The following is an 18884-nucleotide window of genomic DNA, read 5'->3' on the forward strand; positions in this document are numbered from 1 at the left end:
ATATCTAAATAGTAGATCATAAGGGAAGAGACATCTTTTATTTTCTTTAATGGCTTATAAAAATGGCATCATAGTAACATAATATGTGTTTACTCAGCACATATAATGTGTCAAGCACATTTCATTCATTAATTCATACATTCATCGATATATATGGAATACATATATTAATCATATATATATAATCATGCAAATTATCTCATGAGTCCATTCTGAAATCCTGTACACAGGTTTTATTATTCCTGTTTTATAAATTATGTTAACTGAGGCTCAAGAGTAATCCAATTACTTACAAAATGTAACAAGGCTGGAAATTGGCAGAGACAGGATCTAGTAAACTACACTGAAGGCGTTTAATAAATACTGTGAAAACATGCTTTGGCACTTGTTTAATGTTTTGTACTGATTTGTCCTTTTCTAGTACATTTGGTCTCTCTCCACTATTTGGTTATCATCTCTGGAAAGCAGTGGACCAGGAGATTCACTCCTTATGATTGTCCCCACCACATCTTCCAACTTGTCTGGTCACAGTAAAAAGTAAATAACCCTAACTCACTGACCAACACACCACTACATCATGTTTTCACATTGTATCCCTGGGCTTCTCTGGAAAAAAAATAATAAACCCTTACAGAGACAATGAGAACTAGTTACATGCTCTTCTATAAAACATTCCTCCAATTTTGAACGTTGCCATTATATTTTAGCTGTCCTGGTGTGGGGCTGTATGATAAACGCTGGACTGTTAACCGGCAGTTCAAACCCACCAGTCGCTCCTTGGAAACGCTACACTGAGTCACTGTAAGTTGGAACTGACTCGATGGCACGTAACAGCAACAACATTCACTCTGTCGCTCACAATTTCTCTGTCATTGTAACAAGAAAGAAGACATCAGTGGAGCAGCTGAAGATCAAAGAAGACGCCAATCCTTTGCCGTTGTTGTTGTTGGTAAGTGTCATTGAGTAGGACCTGACTCCTAGTGACCCTGTGTGTAAGGTTTCTGAGGAGCAGCTGGTAGGTTTGAACTGCCAACCTTGTGGTTCACAGTCCAGTGCTGACCCTACAGCACCACACCAGAAGGGAATAATATGTAATCTCTTTAAAACACTTCCTAGAAGTTCTTACTTACTTCTAGAAGTATGTGGAATAAAATAGTGATCAGGAGCCTAATGCGGAAGCATTCCTCTTGTAGCCAGATTTTGACGCTAACTCAGCTCATTCCAAGTTGTCTCCACTTTTCTCAGGTGTGCATCCAAGATGAGCTAATAGCACTGCGTACATTCACTAATTAATCACAGTAAAGAGTTCAGAAAACAAACAGGCATGGAGCAATGCTATAATTACGTGGCTTCTGGCGACACTTCTGTAGTCATTAAGTAGACAGCAATGCCAATATATCTGAGAAAGCATGGAAAGTCTTTACAGTTATCTAATGGCCTCAAATTCCCCTTCCTCTGAAATGATAGACAGGTTGTAAAGTTGCAGTTGATGTCTCCATTTTTTAGTTTGGTTTTATAAGGGGGGCTTCCCTTCACTAGTCTAGCCATGAAGTCTTCATTTTGAAAGTCTGATCCATGAAACTTCCCATCCAGCCCAAACAGTAACTTTTCCAGTTTTAGAGAACCAAAGAAAGTCTTTCTTATCAGTCAGTTTCAGTGTCTCCTTTCTCAAATGAAGGTGCTATAACCCTCACTTCCTTTTTCACATTGTAGTTGGTCATTGGTCTATATGCATGTTATTTCTTTTGGAGGAGAAGAAATGAAGTGTTTTTTGGGTTTTCTAAGTAAGCACAAAATAAATGTATAAAGACTAGTTGATTGCTTTTCCACTGCTGGTTATTTTCTAAGAGTTGCTGAGTCGGTTTCAACTCATAGCAACCCTGTATAGGGTTTCTGAAGCTCTAAATCTTTATGGGAGCCAAAAGCCTCATCTTTTCTCCTGTGGAATGGCTGGTGGGTTTAAACTGTCGACCTTGTGGTTAGCAGGCCAGTGCTTATCCTTATAGTGTTAGTTATGTTTATATTTTCAGACAATGGACTAGCATTTGAAAAGGAGTTTGGCTCTTTCACTATCTTCTTTATAGACTCTTTCTGTTACCCATAGTATATTGCTGTTGTTAAGTGCCGTTGAGTCAGCTCCGACCCATAGTGACCCTGTATAGGGTTTCCAAGGAGCGACTGGTGAGCTTGAACCACTGACTGTGTAGTGTAAATGGCTTTGCAGTCTGGTGCATTAACCCACAGCGCCACACCAGGACTCTTTAGAGTTCCTCATATCTCCTTTCTGGATCTCCTCTTCTCCCCACTCCATACGCTCTCATGGTACCTTCTCGGCCACACTCACATCTGCAGTTATGGTCTACATTAGGGGACTCACAGTCCATAACCTCTCTGAGCACCGAACTTCACAATTTAGCCACCTAATTTGAAATGTTCCCTTAGACAGATCAAATTCCGCAATGCCCAAAAGTAAATGCATGCTGCCTCTCCTACAAGCGTGTCACTCCTCCTTAGCTCAGTGAATGATACCAGAAACTTCTGTCACCTCCTTTTCAACATGCTCTGGCTTCACGCTCTTCTCTCAGCTTCTTCTTGCACCATGTTCTTCTCAGTTCACAGATTCCAGCCGCTCTACTCTCTGACCAGCCTCTCCATTAACCCTCATACCCTCCACACCTAGATGACGCCTCTTCATCCTGCAAATATGAGCTGAAGTATTAAGCCTTGATCTCGTGGCAGAGCACGCTCCTTCTCCCAAAACTTTCAGTTTCTAGCACAAGCATTCTCTTCCAAACACTAGTCAGAGTTACAACTTTGCATTTTCTGTGAGTGATTATTGGATGAATATCTGACTTCCTTATACCAGACTGTAAACTCCAAGCAAGAGGGCTCAGGGTCTGTTTTTGTCCAATGACTAGCTAGTTTCCATAGAATTTTTTTCCCTTCAGGGCACTTGTATTGATTACTCTTCTCACCCTCGTTGCAGCTGGGTAAAGCTACGAGATTGAGGAGGGAAGGTGAAAAAGATTGATGTGATTTACGACACCTCACGACCTGATCCTTAAAATTTCCCATACAATCTTTGTCTTCCTTTCTTCTCTGCTCTCTCAAAGGGTCTATAGACCAAGGATCCAATGGAGAACTCTAAGGGCCTGGTGGACGATGGAGCCCCCAAATGAAAGGGTCCTGGGTCTCTAAATAAGTGCACAGTCCTTCCACCAAACCACAATGACTGGGATGTGAACCAGGAAACGTCTTTATTGTGTTAGGTTTAGGAGTTGTTTCAACAACGAGGTACAGTGATCAGAGAAGAACAGAAATGAGAAGAGGAGAGGCATGTCGTTGTTACCCCATTTCTGGGACTTTTCTTATATATGAAGGAGCTTCAAATAAGTTCATGGAAAATGGAACTAAAAGTTTTCCCATAAGCTTTTTGAAGCTCCCTCATAGATATTTTATCAAAGAAACTAAAAAGTTATGCTAGCTATATTAGGGTTCAGAAGATAACTGTTGCAATCTAAAATGTACAGTTCATTAGACATAAAAGTACTTTCTGGTCAAGACAACCTAGAGAGAGAAATGCTAAATGTGTCTAAATCAGATAAAGTTGTTGTGCTATTAAAGAGCATTAGATTCTGTCGTATTGGTAGTTCTTTTACCTGTACGAGACAATTATCTCCCGCTCCGCGGGAGAAAGATGAGGCTTTCTACTCCCGTAAGGATTTACACCCTCGGAAACCCTATACAGGGTCGCTATGGGTTGGTTCCGACTCGAAGGCACTTAACAACAACAACAACAACAATAAACAACAGCTCTGGTAGTGTAGTGGTTAAAAATTGGGCTGAGAAACGCAGGTCAGCTGTTCGAAACTACCAGCTGGTCCATGGAAGAAAGATGAGGCTTTCTGCTCCTGTAAAGATTTACAGCCTCAGAAACCCTGTACAGGGTTGCTATGAGTCAGAACCAACTCCAGGGCACATAGCAACAACAAACATTCACTTAGTGGGAAGGGAGCAGTCTAAAGGAGGTTGAGGTCTACTTCTAACACTTAGAGAAGTAGGGATGGTGTTATGTATACACATCTGTATGTGTCATATCTGTATCTGTAATGCCTTCAAAATGCCACATATATACAAGGTCTATGTAATATGCATGTTGTTGTTAAGTGACATCGAGTCAGTTAAAACTCAGAACAACCCTATATAGGGTTTCCAAGGGGCATTTGGTGGGTTTGAGCCACCAACCTTGAGTTAGCAGCCTAATGCTTATCCTACAGCATCACACCAGGATTCTGTAATATGCAGAGGCATCATTATGTTTACTGCTACAAATAATTTCAATCCATAGATGCACACGCCACTTATAATGTGACTTAAAAGTAGACAATTTCTGAATTTAACAATAAAAATATGCCAAGTATGTAAGACATGTCATAAACAATTTCCCTAAACTAATGTGGCAGATACCTGAAATGTTAAAAGAAAGATAATATAAAGTTGTATCTCTGTCCGAAGGCCTTGAGGCATTAGGAATGCCATTTTTATGTATTCAATGCCTTGGAGTGGGTTCCAACTTATAGCAACCTTGTACAGAGCTTCTGAGGGGTGGCTGGTGGGTTTGAACTCCAACCTTGTGGTTAGCAATCCAGTGCTGATCGTACAGCATCATACCAACAAACCCTTAATCTCTAAAAGATGCGACATTAGGTGAATGTCGAACTTTGAAGACAAGATGTAATCAACTAAATGAGACATCACCTAGTCCTTATCACATGAAACATGGCTAGAAAGTTGTATATAAGCACTGAACTTCTGTGTATTCTTTAAAAGTAAAGGCAAGTACCTGGGACCACCAAGGGAGAAGAGTGGAGTACAGGACCCTACCCAGAGAAACACTGATGCCAGAGATGGCAGTAGAGACAATGACATGGAGAGATGGAGTGGCTGGGAACTCTAGACCCAGAAAGGGAGAGAGGCTGTGTGCTGACGACCGAGGGGCAGACTTGCAGGGTATACCCTTTGGTTGGTTGATGATGCATGGAGGGGACTGTAACCATGGCAATGTAATGACATACAATAGGATGAATGTAAAGCTAATGTTCTCCCATGTAAACTATCACATAATTCACAATAAAACATTTTTTAAAAAAAGCAAAGGCAAGACATTACTCTTTAGGCTCTGATACGCTCTGAAGATTTGTTGCTGTTGTTGAGTGTCGTCAAATCAGTTCCGACCTATAGTGACTCTGTATAGGATTTCTGAGGAGCAGCTGGTGAGCTTCAACCATCTACCCTGAGGTTCAAACCAACTGTGCAGTCCAGCACATTAACCCACAGCGCCTACCACACCAGGCTCCCTCTGAAGAGTGTTGTTGTTGTTGTGAAGTGCCGTCGAATCAGTTCAGACCCATAGTGACCCTGTATAGGGTTTCAGAGGAGCAGCTGGTGAACTTGAACTGCCAACCTTGCAGTTCAAATGGCTTTGCAGTCTGGCACATTAACCCACATCACCACACCTTGTTAAAGACGAAAACTCTGCCTGCAGCCACTAACCTCGGACCCTAGGTATAAGAGACCTCCACTGAGCTTGAGCTACAGTCAATCCTTCCTCCCAAGATGCCTCATAAAAGGTCAAAAAACCTGAAGTTTAAAGATGGGCAGGCTAACAACTGAACTAACATTGCAACTTAAACTATTCATTCCGATTCTCCAGCCCTTGTTAAGTGAACATCTTGTGATCTTACCTGTATGCCTTACCATGGCTATCTTGCAACAAACTAAACAATTTTAAACATGGCAAACTTGAGTGTCTCTCTATTCATGTCTAAGATGAAAATTAAATTTACAGAGCATATGGGAAACCTGGGAAGAAAATAGGATCCCACTTGGGGTAGGCACCTGTGTGCCCATGTTACTGACCTCAGGGAGGTATGAACACAAATGAATTAAGAAGAACCATCATGAACTAACCAAGAGCCCAGACTCTACAGCAAGACCGTCTCAGTTCAAACCCCAGCTCTGCCACTCAGTAAACGAATGCACTTACACAAGTGACCCAACTTCTCTGTGCCTCAGTTTCCACACTTGTAAAATGTCGAAATGAGGATATAGAAGTTTTTATGGCAATGAAATAAATTAATATTTAGAAAATACTTAACATAGTAAGTGTTATGTAAGTGTCTGATTGGAAAAATAAGGACTAAGAGAGCCAGGGCAGTCATTCCCAGGGGGCTAATGCCTATTCATAATAGGCACACAAACTTTCTTGAGGAGAAAATACTTTTGAGTCTTAAAGGTCCATAAGAACCACAGAGGAAATGCGAGAGATAAGAGCATTGTAAGTTACATGAGGAGTTGTTTGTGAGGAGAAGGAACTCCCCATTGGCTGCTCGTTGGGAAGCATTTGTAGTTTACAGTTATTGTACTCCTGGTGTGGCTCTGTACGGTCAGCACTGGACTGTGAACCACAAACTGCTGGTTGGAGTACAGGGTTACTCTGAGTGGGGATCAACTCGACATCCAAAACAACAGGTAGATAAATGGTGCAAATGTTCAGAAAGCTCAACTGTTAATTGTTATCCAACAATTGAGAAAGTTGAGCCATCCCAGCTTCCTGAAAACTGGTCCTATCATTTCCACAAGGTATCCTTATTGCTAATTATTGCACCTACACAGAGAAAATGAACGACAAATATTTAACAGATTGATTTTACCTCTCTAATGACAATCAAAACTTGCTATTTAGGATTGCAATTATTTCAATGTGCATGTTTTATCGCTCTGAAGTCATTTAAGATATGGTTCATTCCATACGTCATTTACTTTTTCATGTCCACCTAGTGCAATGCCTTGTATATAATGAAGATTCATTAAATAACTGAATTAATGAATTGATAAAAGGATGGTTCATTCACCAAACCTAATCATCAGTAATCCTTATAAAAAGGGATCGGAGCAATTCTAGACCATTGCTCCTCACTAAACTTTACGGCCTTGAATGAATACCAAATTATATAAAAATGATACTGTTTAATTTTAAAAGAGTTACTTCCTTTTCTGATGTTATGCACATAATATACAGAATAAGAATTCATTGATATGGTTACCATGATGTTGCTTTTTGTTGGAACATATAATACAGGGGGCTTCAAAAAGTTCAAGGAAAAATTCTATTATATTTTAATTGCATTTTCCCCACAAACTTTTGAACCCTCTGCGATAGTGTAGGTTTTGTGTCAACTTCACTGGGACAGGATTCTCAGTGGTTTGACAGGTAAAATGACGTAGTAATCTCCCATGATGAGATCTGCTATAAACAACCAATCAATTGAAAGAAAGCTGCCTCAGGGGTGTGGCCTACCTCCAATTGAACACTCAGGCAAAGCTTTGCTTGCTTTCTGATGAGTCTGGACCCTGCATCTTGCTGGTCATTCAGATCTTTGGACTTGAGCCAGTGGCCTGCTCTATTACCTAGTGATCCTGCCATCTTACCTGCCTACCTTGTGACCTTTGGATCTTGGCTGATCAGTCCTGCAGAAGCCTCCAGCCTGACATCTGCCCAACAGACTTGGAACTTGCCCACCTCTAGAACTGTGTGAGCCATTTCCTCAATAGAAACTTCTGTTTATATATACATACATAAGGTTCACTGGTTTTGCTTCCCTAGAAAACCTAGCCTAAGACACTCCTTAGAACCTCCATGACAAGCATCTCAGATAAAGTTCTATGGGACGAATTGCTTGAAAAGATGATACCATCAAAGCTATACCACCAGAGCTGCTTAGAAATCTGTATGTTGTTAGTGTTTTGGAGTAAAAACCGGATGTTTGGGAATGCGTTGTTTTTTAAAAGATTGTGCCCACCGATGATTCCAGAAGAAGATATAAGTGAATGGTTGAGGTTCTACCCATGGAATGGTCAGGAATCTTGTAGAAAGTGTGGATAAGCTCTATAGAGACTCCTGTGATGTTCTCAGAAGGCTCTTTGCAGGAAGAATGAAATACACGGAATGATGCAAAAAAAAAAAAACAAAAAACAAAGACCAATTGAAATAAATTGAATTTTCCTCCCAACAGGGAGTCCTAATGTGCTGCTGTGGGATAAAGCACTGGACTACAAGGTCAATTTGAATCACAAAGATGGCAGTTTCAACTTACCAGCTGCTCCTTGGAAACCCTATACAGGATCACTTTGAGTCTTAACTGACTCGATGGCACTTACCAACAAACAACTCTCAAAAGAGAACTTCAAGGGAGGAACCTTACTAAAAGGCAAAATAGTTTATTTTTTCTTAAAGACCTTACACTATTCTCACCTGCCAAGTAAAAACATATTCATGTATACATACTATCAAAGTAATCACCTTGAAAGAAAGTTAACACATCAGCGAATTGCAATGGCAGCCCTTCCTTTTGAAATTGTGTGTTTTTACTACCTATACAACTGTACTGTCCTGAAGTAAAATACACATATATGGGTTTTACCTGCTATTTGTGAGACTCACATCTAACCAATCAGCAAGGCCGGCTGATTTTGCCTCTAAAACTTTAGGTTTGCCCCTCCTCCTTGAGCAATCACAGCCATAGTTCTGACACAGCATCCTGCAGAGGACTGTCACCGCAGTATCTAAAGCTCACCATCTCCCTTCACTCCTATCCTCCTGGTATACATTCTCCAGGACACAGCCACATGGTCTACATGGAACATCATTCTGACCCTGCTGCTAACGGCTTTCCCCACTTCTCAAATCTCACTAGCCTCTCACCAGGCTGATTCATGCTGCAGAGCCTTCACTATTTCCAACACTTCCTACAGCTCATCATGTGGTTCACCTTCCCTGATCTGTTAAACCTACACCTAGGTATGGTTTCCTGCAGATGTGCCAGAATCACCAGCTCCACTGAATTCCCGTTCTCTGTTTGTTTTTTAAGCTGGGCTTTCCAGATTACATTATTTGTTCAATTCTGCTCTGAATTCCTAGAAGGAAAGACATGTCTTATTCATTCTTTATCACTACCACTTAACCTGCTGATGTTCCAAATATACTATGAAAGCTTCAAAATATAATAGTGTCAAAACAACAAATATAATTAAAATAAGACTGTCAAATTTAACCCATAACCCATTGTCACTGAGGGGATTCTGACTCATAATGAATCTATATGACAGCGGAGAACTGTCCCCATAGGGTTTCCAATGCTGTATACTTTAAGGACACAGACTGCCACATTTTTCTCTCACAGAGTGGATGGTGGGTTTGAACTGCTAATCTTTCAGTTAGTAACCAAGCATTTAGCCAGAACACCAACAAGACTTCCAAATCTGTCAGATTAAGTAGATAAAAAGTACAGGACTCAGATAAACAGGAGCTCTGGTAGCGAAGTGGGTACGAGTCAGGCTGCTAATCTCAAGGTCAGCAGTTTGAAACTACCAGCGATTCCACAGGTGAAAGCTGAGGCTTTCTCCTCCCATAAAGATTTACAGAAACCCTATTCAGGGTCACTGTGAGTCAGAGCCGACTCTAAGGCACACAACCACCTCCTCCACAGATAAACAGCAAAAATATTTTGTATATCTCAAATACTGCATGGGGAATACTTTTAAAACTTTGCTGTTTATTTGACATTCAAATATAATTGGGCAGTCTGTATTTTACTTGGCAGCCCTAAATAGAAATTTTCAGTGAACTTCAAGGTTTTACATCCTCTAATTTAGGGTGACCTTCTCAAAAAGTACTAAGTATGTTAGTTTCACAAAGTTTCGTGTTGTTAAACTGATAAAAATCCAAAGACTCTAAATCAATATTTTTATTACATCTTTTAAAGGTAACAATGTTAGAGTCATATTTATAATATATGATAGCTCTATCAAGAGAATTCTCTTGTAAATATTTTTTATTTGAAAAATTTAGTACCAGTTTTTGAGAGAAAAAAAAAATTCTCAATTTATTTCAAAGGACTCAACATGTGAATTCAGTCTTGTACTGAATATAAACATCTGTGTTAAGTTTAAAGTTTTGGAGACATTTGCAGATATCACACAATCTCAAAACCTACACTTTGAAAGGAGACAAATGTAACAGAAAAAAACCTCACTTCAAGTTCAGCTCAGTTATTATAAACTGAGGCGAGATCTTTGGTCCTAACACTCTCATAAGCCCCTTCTCCAATTCTAAGTCTACATTTCTAGGAAGACTAAGACCTCGTTTGAGCATGGACTCTTTGTCAGCTGTCTCAGTGGAGGAAGTTGTATAGGTGTGTCTACCTTCCAAAAATGGCAAGATATCTCCATGCCACCAGTCCTCTGTCTCTGAGTTTCATATCCCCCTCGGGGCTCATCTTACTTTAGTGCAAATGATTAAGCACTCACTGTTAGTGCAAAGATTGGTGGTTCAATTCTACCTACAAGTTCCATGTAACAAAAACCTGGTGATCTACATCCAAAACAACAACCACTGAAGACCCTACGGAGCAAAATTTTATTCTCACACACATGGCATGACCAAGAGTTAGATCGACTTCATGGCAACAGGTTTACTATTTTTCTAAAGACAAGAGAATGTGAAAAGGGTAAGGTAGCCTGCATTGATAAGTGTTTCAGCCTAGATCATAATACAGGTGAAACAGAGTCCTTCCTCCTGCCTACCTGAGCCTGCCTGCCTTGTCTAATTTTTGGTCTGACGACTTACTCTTAAAAAGAGGAGAAGAAAGAAAGAAAACAGACACCTGGGATAAACTTTGACCTTCTGGGCACATCATACCTTTAAGGGGGCATCCAAACCAAAATCATCGCTGTCGAGTCATCAACAACCTAAAGGACAGAAGAGAACTGCACCATAGGGTTTCGGAGGCGGTAACTCTTCACGGAGGCAAACGGCCTCATCTTTCTTCCCCTGGTGGGTTTGAAGTGTTGACCACAAGATTAGCAGCCCTGTGCTTAACTCACTGTGCCACCAGGGTTCCTTCATGGGGGCACAGATCTCAGCTAAATAACAATATCAGAATACAATACTGTAAATACAATATGATAAAATACAATTAGCAGAATACTCCAGGGTTCACAGGTACATGTGTTCTATCTTCTAACAATCTCTGCCCTTTGTTTCTCATTGAGATTTCAGTCTCAGAGTCACTGAACTGGTCAATGAATCTTTACTATCTAACAAAAATCAAGCACCTTATATAGAAGGTCTCAGGTTAATACATCCACTTGGACACCTACTATAAGGAAAGTGCCCTTCAGATTATGGGTAAATCCACACAGAGCTCGGGCCAGCGTAGCTTCACTCATACACTTTAGGGAAAATCACAAGAGTAGTCTGGGACAGGTGCCCAAAGTCAGTAGACTCTCTTTTCTTGAGAACCATAGCACCCTACTTTGTCACTCTATTTATTAAATGTCTGCAGGAGGCGATTTAAAGACAGAACAGAAAGCTATACAAATCACTGGTATTATTCACCAGATCTTTCCTCTGCAAATGCCATTTTAGGTGTCTGGTGCACACAAATTACCTGGCTTCAGGCAACTTACAGTCCAGTTGAAGAGAAAGGTACTTTATAAATAAGCTTCAAAAGTCGGAAAACGTCCTTGCTACCATACTCTTTCCTCTTCAAGGCTATACAAGGGACTTCAAAATGTTTGTAAAAAGCTGAATTAAAAGATAATGGAATTATCTACAAAGGCCTCTCAGCGATAGGAGCTATGACAAAGCTTCCAGTCTAGCATACTATGACAAGATGCAACCCAAAAAGTAGATAGTGAATGCTGCATACAATAGGCAAATGTGAAGAAATGGTTTCCAGGGCAATACTGTGCTTTGTGGTAGTAAAGGTCCAAACGAGCCACCACCTAGATCTGACCATCAGCTTCACTCATTTCTAGGTCACGAGCTTGAGCAAAGCAATTTTTCTTTGCCTTTCATTAATTTGGTTCAAAAGTGTGGTCTGCCTCTCCCCGAAAATGTAATGGCTCTTGTAATAAGAGAAGTTTTAAAAATGCAAGTAACAGGTAGATTGCACACAGTAATAAAGAGAACTCTATCAATAAATTTTTTTTAAGTTTTCAATCAAATAGTCATATTGCCTAATAGAATAAAAGTTCATGCAGGAATAATTTTCAGTTACTTTTAAAGCCTGAAAAACTTCGTTGAACCTTTATATGTATGAAGGAAACAGAAGACATGGTATCTGAAACAGAATTCATGCTATTTGCAGCATCTCACCATTGGGACACTATTGACATTTGAGGAAGGACAATTCTTTATTTTACTGGATAGTTCCATGTATTGATCACTTGTTTCTATGCTAATGACCACCCACTAAATGCCAGTGGTGCACCCCTCTGCTCTAAGTGACAACCACAACACCCCAAATACGAGGGTTTTTTAAAAAAATATTTGTGGAGAAATTAAATTAAAATATAATATAATTTTCCCATAAACTTTCTGAACCCTTATCATATATCCAAAGACTCCCCTAGCCCAGACAAGAACCAAACAAGTGAACTTTTCTGAGGTATGTGGTGGTGGTGATATGCCGTGGAGTTGGTTCTAACCCATAGTGACCCTGTATATGGTTTCTGAGACTGTAAATCTTTATAGCAGTAGAAAGCCTCATCTTTCTCCCATGGAGCGGCTGGTAGATTAGAAATGCTACTCCTAAATTCTTACAGAGTAAGAAAAAGGCCAAAGATAAACTTAACTGAGTCAAAAATAAATAAATAAAAAAGAGTCTGCGGTCTATTTCTACTTCAAGTAACTGCATATGAGTTATTGTTTTTTGTATTACTAACAAAGTTTTAATAAAGAAAATAATGTCCACCATCACCTCAAAGAACAAACATTATAATTCAAGGGGGTGGAACAGTTTGCAATAGTGATTATTAATCTTCCTTTTTTTTGTTTTCACAGCACATTCTGGTATGTTATTTGCATAGTTTCCTAATCAAACTATAGCAGTATAGCAGTACACACCATTCAGGGGTATTTCATTCTTCATGTGGATAGATACCCGTCAGGCCAGAGGCATTGTTTGAGGACAAGTGCTGAGAGCCTATGTTTTGCATAACAGTAAAGCAAAGTTTCAGTATATTCTAGTACAAGGACGCTATCTTTGCCAGTAGTTGCATATTGCTAGCAACCGCTTAACTAGCAGAAAGCCGGTGCCCACTTTCCACTGCATACCATGACCCCGTAATCCTGTCAGGATACCCCCAGCAGGCACTGTGGTAACGCCATGAAGACACTGCCTCTAACACAACAGTATCCCTGTAAAAGGCTTACAGTATCCATCCTACAGCACCACCATTCACTGGGAAAAATTTTCCTCTTATCCTTCGATAAAATTCACCTGTAATTTAACTTCAAGGTTCACAGGATCTCATTAATTATGGCAAGTATGCATTATTTCCTTGGCCATTCCAGAGTTCTTGAAATTTCATGTTTTAAGAAGGCATGCTATATTGTTGTTGTTGTAAAGTACTGTCGAGTCAATTCTGACCCATAGTGACCCTGTATAGGGTTTCCAAGGAGCAGCTAGTGAGCTTGAACCACCAACCTTGCAGTTCAAATGACTTTGCAGTCTGATGCATTAGCCCACAGTGCTACACCAGGACTCCTAGATTATTATAAGGTCACTAACGTCTTGGTGTGGCGCTATAGGATAAGCACTGGATTGTTAACAGTATGGCTGGCAATTCAAACCCATCAGTTGCTCTTAGGAATGCTATACAGGGTGGCTAAGAGTTGGAATGGACTTGATGGCACACAACAACAAGAACAGGTTGTACAACTACAACATTAACCCGAATGTAGGTGGTTCACATCTACGCACTGTCACTAAGGAAAAATAACCTGTCAATCTCTTTCACTAAGATACCAGCCATAGAAAACCCGATGGGATGCAGTTCTAGTCTGTACCAAATGGGGTTGCCAAGAGTGGAAATCAACTGGAAGGCAACAGTTTTCAGGCTAGGTTATAGGAGCTTCTCTGTATTATGGAAAACGCAGGAGAGTTTGACTTTGGTAGTGGTAGTTATATGCAGTGGAGTCAGTTCGAACTCATAGCAACCCTGTATAGAGTTTGTAAGGTTATAAATCTTTAAAGGGACAGAACGCCTCATCTTTCTCCCATGGAACAACTGGTAGTTTCAAACTGCTGACCATGAGGTTAGCAGCCCAACTCATAACCACTATGCTACCAGAGCTCCTAGAGTTTTACTTTAGGGCTTGGTTAAAGTGAATGGATTAGATCATTCAAACAGAACAAGGGGACACTAAATGGTTTAAAATTAGGAAAGGTGTGTGCCATGGTTATCTTCTTTCATCATACTTAATCTGTATGCTGAGCAAATAATTCTAGAATATGGATTGTATGAAGAACATGGCATTAGGATTGGAGAAAGACTCATTAACAACCTGTAATATACAGATGATACAACCTTACCTGCTGAAAGTGAAGAGAATTTAAAATACTTAATAATGAAGATTAAAGATGGCAGCCTTCAGCATGGGTTGCACAGCAATATATAGAAAACAAAAATCTTCACAACTGGGCCAATAAATAGCATCAAGATAAATTGAGAAAAGATTTAAGTTGTCAAAGACTTCATTTTGCTCAGATGTATCAGTACTCATCGAAGCAGCTGTCAAGAAATGCTGAAGAGCAATGATATCAGTTTGAAGACTACGGTGCAGCACCTGACCCAAACCATGGTATTTTCAAAAGCCTCACATGCATGTGAAAGTTGGACAATGAGTAAGGAAGACCAAAGAAGAATTGATGCATTTGAATTATGGTGTTGGAGGAGAATATTAAAAGTACCATGGACTTAATGCAAATCTGTTGGATGAAGTATAGCTAGAATGCTCCTTAGGAGACAGTATAACCAGACTTTGTCTCTCATGCTTCAGACATATCATCAGGAGGGAGCAGTCCCTGAAGAAGGACATCATGCTTGGTAAAGTCAACAAAGAAGATGAAGGTCCCCAATGAGATGGAATGGCACAGCGGCAGCAACAATTGGCTCAAGTGTAGCCACAAACATGAGATAGGCACAGGACCGTGGGCAATGTTTCCTTCCATTGTGCATAAGGTCTCTAAGAGTTGATACCATCTCAATGGCACCTAACAACAATAAAGGATCGCTGTGAGTCAGAACCGAGTCGATGGCACTTAACAACAAAAACAACAGTATATTATTAGGAGTCCTGAGAAGGTGCAAACTGTTAACACCCTTGGGTGGTATCTAAAAGTCCACCCAGGAGTACTTCAAAAGACAGGCCTGGTATAGTATTTATAAAACAGTAACCATGGAAAACACTAAGGGACACAGTTGTTACACTACCACAAAGAGAGTTACCGTGAGTCTAGAGTCGACTAGACGGTAGCTGGCTTTTGCCATATTAACCTGCTCAGATTTAGGGATTGAGGAAAAAAGTTATCACATCTGTCTTTGAGGACCTGGCAATTTCATCCTTAAAACTGGGTGGAGCAGAAAAAAATTAAAGTATCATTTCAGTGCACAGTGTGGTGTTGCAGGTAGCTCTCCTATTTCCTGGTTGTGGAACTTGCAAAAATTTACAGCATTGCTGTAAGAATGAGTTTTATCAGATGCAACATCTAGCTAAGAATACTTCTCTTAGGTTCATTCGTTCCTTTCAATAAACATTTCCTGACTAACTTCTACTTGCCAAGTACAAGGTGGTTATAGGGATTAAATGAGATATCCACACAGTGATGGCATATGATACACAGTTAATAACATCTAAAGACATTTATTATGATTTTTAAAATATATTCAATGTACTGTTTCAAGTATAGCAAAGTATACACAAAGAGGTATTTGACATACAAGAAGGAGCCCTTAGGTTAACTAGGGATGGAAAGGTGGTGAGGTTGAGGGAAGACAAGAGGTGGGCCTGAGCTGAACTGTGACTGATGAGAAGAAGTTGGTTATGTTACAATGAAGGAGAAAGAAATTCAGGCAAAGAGAACAAAAGAAGAAAAGGCAAGAAAATGTGGTGTTTCCAGAGTAGACAGAGATGGGCAACTTGGACATTGGATACCCAAATGGGGGGGAGGGACCATAAAGGCAAGAAGTGACTGGCTTACAAGCTTTCAAGAGGGAACCTAGAGCTAGGGGGCATGAAGGAAGGCAGAATCTCCAGTGAGTAACTGTCTAGGCGGAGCTGATGAAATGAAATGCAGATGGGTCACTTGTGATACAATAGTGAATGAATGTTATCAGGACTGATTGTGAGGGTTGGAAATGTAAAGGTAGACGTTTGGTAGCAAGGAAGGGAGTTATTAACTCTCCAGTCAAGGAGCGGAAGTCTCTGGGACCATCAACGGAGAAGAGACGAGAGCAGGACCCTACCCAGAGAAGCAGTGAGGCCCGAGATGGAGGCAGAGACGATGACATGGAGTGATGAAGTGGATGGGGACTTTGGATCCAGAAAGGGAGAGGGACTGGGTCCTGAAGAATGGGGGGGAGGGGGGAGTGCAGGGAGCATGTTTATAGGGTATACACTTTGGTTGGTTGATGATGCATGGAAGGGATTGGAATCATGGCAATAGGATGATATACGATGGAATGAATGTAAAACTAAAGTTCTCTCATGTAAAATATCATATAATTCACAATAAAACATGAAAAAAAAAAGAAAAGGTGGTGTTTCAAAAGAAACAGAGTCAAAAAATGTGGTCTTTAATAGGGGGTTTGTGGAAAGACAAGGCAGTTAGTAATCAAAGGCTAAGTGGGGAATAGCTAGAAAGGAAGCTGAAGAGCTGAGTAGGGGAGAAGTGATGGGGCCTTAGCACATTCAGTTAAGAATGTTAAGCTTCTCCTTTGGGCAAATGGGGAGCTGCTGAGAATAATCAGGCTCATGTTTTAAACCAAAACCTCTTAACAATGATGGAAAGACGGATTTGAACTCCAAGGTCAGTATTGAAGGCAGGAAGAGTTTGCAGACTATGGGCACTGATGATGACGTCAAGTCAGTTCCAACTCAAAGTGACCCTGTATAGGGTTTCCAAGGAGTGACTGCTAAGTTGGAACCACTGACCTTGCAGCTCAAACCGACTTTGCAGTCTAGTGCTTTATCCTACAGCACAGCACCAGGACTCCATGGCACTGATAACACTATAAATATAAACATTGAGATGAGCAAATTAGAAAGCGTGAACCTTGTTTTTCTCTTTCCACTTCTATTTTCATGTTTGATTTGTTAAAATAATAGATTCCTTGCAGCAGATATGACCATTGCTGTTTTTGTTGTTGTTGACGTTGTGTGCCATTGAGTCAGTTGCAACTCATAGATACCCTGTATAGGGTTTCCAAAAGGGGCTGGTGAGTGTGAACTGCCGACCTGTGGCCACCAGTCCAGAGTCTATCCTACAGTGGCACATCTGAGCTCCTGACATTGCCATGACTGAGGAGGAAATGTTTCACCTTTCCTTTCACCTCTCGTGTCAAGCCCATTCAACACTGACTTCTGCATCACATGCCTTTCATAATCTTGGCTGAAGTCCTTGCTTAAATAAACCACCAACCTTGACAGCATACACTCTGTGAACTTAAGAGTTTTGTTCCAAAGGCAGGCCTTTGCCTTGATTAAAATATATATAGCAAGAGATTACAAACAATCAATAAACCCAAGCTGGACCTCTCGAACTGGGATGCTAAAGAGTGACTAGCAATAGCCACTTTTTATAAAGGAATGGGTCTTCAGCTTCAGGTTAACTGTTGTTGTTGTTGTCAAGTGCCATCGAGTCGATTCCGACCCATAGCGACCCTGTACAGGGTTTCCAAGGAGTTGCTGGTGAGCTTGAACCGCCCACCTTGCAGTTCAAACGGCTTTGCAGTCTGGCGCATGAACGCACAGCGTCACACCAGAGATAATAAAAGGGAAAGGAGAAAAAACTGACACTGGAGAGCTCTGTCCAATTGAGCCCAGTTGGGAGTCAGTCATACTAAGTGTGGGCTATCAGAAGTGTCCAGAAACTTTATGTTTTCTTAATCTATTCTCTACCAGCTGCTTATCGGATGACCTTAAAGTCTCACTTTTCCCATCTATTAAAATGGATTGTTGTTGTTGTTGTTGTTAAGTGCCGTCAAGTCAGTTCTTTAGTACTAGCCTAATTTTTTCTGGGATCTGTAAAGAAGAAAACAAAATTAGTGTTGTTGTTAAATGTTGTTGTTAAGTCAGTTCCTACTCACAGTGAAAGAGAGATGGCTTGCCTACTGTTTACCAGCAGCAAACTGGGTGTTCTTTCCTCTTCTCAGAGTCTGCTCTGGAAACATGAGGAGGCTACATACAGTCCTTAGCCAACAATGTTTGTGGAACTCCGGTGGCTTGTGTGTTGCTATGATACAGGAAGCTATACCATTGGTATTTCAAATACCAGCAGGGTCACCCACGGTAGACATGTTTCAGGGGAGAATCCAGACTGAGGAAGACTAGGAAGAAAGGACTGGCAATCTAGTTTTGAAAATAGCCAATGAAAGCTCTAAAGACACAACAGAATACTACCCAGTATATAGTTAGAAAATGTGTCCTAGATTGGAAAGCATTTAAAAATGCACAGTGACAGAAGCACCATAGTTGAATACTAACAATCGTGACGACGGCAGAGCAACCAGACAGTATTTCATTCTACAGTGCTTGAGGCTGCTAAGAGTTGAAGTCTGTTGTTGTTGTTAAGTACCACCAAGTCTGTGCCGAGTCATAACAACCCTAAATAGGGTTTCTGAGGGCCAGCAGGTAGGTTTGAACCACTGGCCTTGCAATAAGCAGTCCTGTGTATACCCTACAGCACCACACCAGGACTCCTTATAAAAGCTGTTATTATTTTTAAGTGCTCTGGAGTCAGTTTCAATTTATAACG

This window comes from Chrysochloris asiatica, unplaced genomic scaffold (genome assembly GCF_000296735.1).
Source record: "Chrysochloris asiatica unplaced genomic scaffold, ChrAsi1.0 scaffold00020, whole genome shotgun sequence".
NCBI classification, from domain to species: domain Eukaryota; kingdom Metazoa; phylum Chordata; class Mammalia; order Afrosoricida; family Chrysochloridae; genus Chrysochloris; species Chrysochloris asiatica.